The sequence below is a fragment of the Solanum tuberosum genome, unplaced genomic scaffold (assembly GCF_000226075.1).
Source record: "Solanum tuberosum cultivar DM 1-3 516 R44 unplaced genomic scaffold, SolTub_3.0 scf00029, whole genome shotgun sequence".
Lineage (NCBI taxonomy): Eukaryota > Viridiplantae > Streptophyta > Magnoliopsida > Solanales > Solanaceae > Solanum > Solanum tuberosum.
The window spans coordinates 2,610,655-2,614,633 of record NW_006238955.1 but is presented as its reverse complement, the minus strand read 5'-3'; positions in this window follow the sequence as shown (position 1 = coordinate 2,614,633).

Below are 3,979 nucleotides of genomic sequence, written 5' to 3'. Positions count from 1 at the left end.
TTTTTTAGCAATTGTTGTAAAATGCCTCAACAAGTTAGGTAATTGCTGAAATAGTTTTAACAATTGTTGTAAAATACATCAATATGCTAGGTACTTACTGGGTATATACTAGCAATTGATCTAAAATACAACAGAAAGTTAGTTATTTATTTAATTTTGTTTAGGAATTGCTGTAAAATGTCTCAGCAAGTTTGCTACTTGCTGAGAATCTTTGAGCAATTGTTAAAACTACTTAAAGCAAGTTAATGAGTTGTTGTGAATTAACTAGCAATTTTTATATATTTATTATTGATTGAATGGATAAATCATATCTAATGATAGACAATGTGGTGTTATATGAATTTAAGACTAAAAATAGATTTAATAGTAATCTTATACATTGAGATAGTAATTAGACAAGAAGCCTAAGGATTTAGGCCTCAACTAATGGGTGACCCTTATAATCCTACTGGAGCACGTATTTATAGGACGTAGAGATTGCTACTAAAGGTCTCATGCCTCAACTAATGAGTGAGCCTTCATCCCTAGGTTCGCTCGTTGCTAAGTAAAACTCCCAAAGGAAAACATACAAATCATATAAAACTGTAACAATCTGGTAATACAGTATTATAGTGAGTAACTGATAATCAACTGAGTAGCTTATGAATTCTAATAACTGATATATATATACTAATAGACACTTTATCTAAAACTATCTTAAATTTTAAAATATGATGATATGGGACATGCATGATCTGAAAGTATAACATAATTTTGAGACCTGAAAATATCTACTTCAAAGAATTAAAGTGTAACACTCCGGAAATTAGTAGGCTAAACTAGAGTTAAAACATGAGGGTTAGAGTCACGGAGGTGGGAAAGGGCCAAGGGAGAGGACTAAGGCAGTCCAATCTCCCCTAGACACTGTCCTAGTGACCACAACCACCACCACGGCTCGTGGTGTGGTCCGTGGTGGGCTAGGTAGTGAATGGACTCTTATGATCATGTTAATGAAGAATGTTGATCTTATGTTTTAATGAATGAAGGTGTTCTTAATGAAGTTAATGAATGAGTGACCTAGATGCTTATATGGGTAATGTAAGAATGCATGCTATACGTGGATTGTATATGTATCATGAGTTACTTCCTTGTTATGACTTGTTGAGTATGAATGTACCTAGTCTATGGTGACTTCAAAGGAGCACTTAGTGTGAGTAGTAGTATGGGATGCTACTTGCACATTGCACAAGTGTGACTTAGAGTTATCTTAGGTGATGGTCCCTATGTGATGATTATGTCTTATGTAATGTTGTGTCTCTTAAGTGTGACTATTGTGTAAGGATGGAAAGGTTGTATGATGAGTTCACCTTTGGTGACCTTAGGGTGTTGCTTTGGTGTGGATAGTGGTATGGGACGCTATCCATACATTGCACAAAGTGTGGCCTAAGGGTTAATTGAGGTGAAGGGTTAAAGGTAAAGAAATGGTTTACATGTGAAGTATGTTCTAATGTGAATAGTGACTTGTATGCTGGTTATGATTGAGTATTATGACTTTTATACTTGTATCTCATGAAACTTTACCAAAAAGGCATAAAAGCATGACTTTCAATCAAATGTCCTTTTTAAGCATGTTTTTGCATGGCTATCATACTTAGTACTTAATTGTGCTAACCCATTCTTCTTCTATGTTTTACTACAAGTGTAGGTTGCGGTAATTGAGGATCTCTCTAGTTGGAGCTTGGACTAGACTTCTTCCAAGACATCTTTTGGTATGTCCTCATAGATCGAGGACAAGGACTTTTAATGTTTGTAGTTCCTTTATGTTTTAAGACTATGTTAAGACTTCGATTGTAAAGGGCCGTGACCCTATCTTGTTTAAAGTTTTGTCTAAGATGGCCATACGAGACTTTAGTATTCCGCTGCTTTATAAATGAGTTTTTTATTGTTGGTTTTATTAAGAAAAGTTATAATTTTGAACTATTTTTATTACCTATGTGATGAATGAATGCTATGCGGCTTGTATAAGACCCCTTCGGGGTCGAGTACGCCGTGTTACGACGAAGGGGTGCTCTCGGGGTTTTGACAAAGAGGATCCTCAAAGGTTTATCGATGAGGTTTATAAAGTACTTGCTATTATGAGGGTGTCTTCTGAAGAGAAGGCGGAGTTAGCCGCCTACCAACTAAAGGATGTGTGTCAAGTTTGGTATGATCAATGGAAGGGAGAGAGACCCGTAGGAGTGGGCCCGGTAGAATGGGAATTGTTTAAATCGACATTTCTTGATAGATTCTTTCCCCTAGAGTTGAGGGAAAAAAAGATGCAAGAGTTCAATAACCTTCGTCAAGGAGGTCGTGAAGGAGTATTCTCTAAATTTCACTCAATTATCCAAGTATGCTCCAACTATGGTGGCAAATTCAAGGGATAAGATGAATAAATTTGTGATGGGAGTGTCCTACATGGTAGTCAAAGAATGCCGTACGACAATGCTTATCCCGGATGTATATTTCACGTTTCATGGGGCATGCCCAACAAATGGAAGAGAAGAAACTCAAGGAAAAGAATAGGGAGGTGAAAAGAGCTAGAATCGGTGATGGAAACTTCTCTAATGGTAGGTCCGATGGACAAGGTCGACCAAGGTTCAAACAAAAGTTCTCCAACCAAGGTTCCTCAAATGCTTCCCCAAGGGTCAACAAGGATAGGGTGTCTAACCCTAAACCTCGAAGAGGTAATGATAATTGATCTTCTATTGCAAGGCCTACTTGTGTCAAATGTGGGAAGAAACATGATAGTAAGTGCCTAACCGACACAAATGTTTGTCTTGGTTGTAGTAAGAGTGGTCATCAATTGAGGAATTGCCCAACACTTTCGGCCAATGGGAAAGAAGGCAAGCAAGCTCCTCCTAGCGGTTCAAACTCCAATGCTCCAAAGCAAAACCACTTTTATGCTCTTCAATCCAGAGGTGACCAAGAGAGCTCCCCGGATGTGGTGATTGGTATGTTAAAAGTCTTTCTTATTAATGTATATTCCTTGTTAGATCCCGGTGCTACTTTGTCCTTTGTGACACCTTATGTGGTCATGAATTTTGATATGCTCCCCAAAGTGTTATTAGAGCCTTTTTCGGTCTGTACCCCAATTGGTGATTCTGTGGTGGCTAAGAGGGTTTATAGAAGTGTCACGACCCGGGAGCACCCCCTAGTCGTAACCGGCGTACTCGACCTCGAAGAGGTCTAATACAAGTCTCTTAGCATTCATTCATCGCATAGACACTAAAACCATAAGGAATTTAAAACTTTCTTTACCAAGAAAACATTGCATAAAAAATAATAGCAAGCGGAAGACTTTCTAGACTTTATACATGATGTCTCAAAACCATCTAATACTTTAGAGTACAAAATTCGGGACTAATCCCGTACACAACTTAAACAATACTAAAAAGACATAAAAGAACATATTGGGGGTTGTCCTCAAATCTATGAGGACTCACCAAGTCTTCATCTTCAACACTTAGAAACCTATCAAAGCCATGACATGTCATCATCTCCAAATCCCTACACTTTAGTCAAAAGGGAAAGGAAGGGGTTAGCACAATTAAGTACTAAGTATGGAAGCCATGCAAAAACATGCCAAAAAGTACATTTTCAAGGAAGTAATGCTTTCATATCATTTGATAAAACCTTTCCTTTACAAGTATAAGAGACATAATACAAGTCAACATTAACATATAAGACCATAGCCAACCATACATATACTCAACATATGTCCATATACAATCCATGCTTAACTTTAAAAGAACACATGTCATTTCATTACCATAGGACCTCTACCTAATATAACCTTAAGACACACTTGAGTGAGACAAGAAGTGACCGCCCATACAACCTCTTCAAGCACACTTAAGTGTTCCCCAAGATTACCTTAGATAAGGACATTTCATTTACAACATAACATCAATACAAATGCATAAATATAGGAGGAAACATCAACTCCACATAGAAAGTCCCA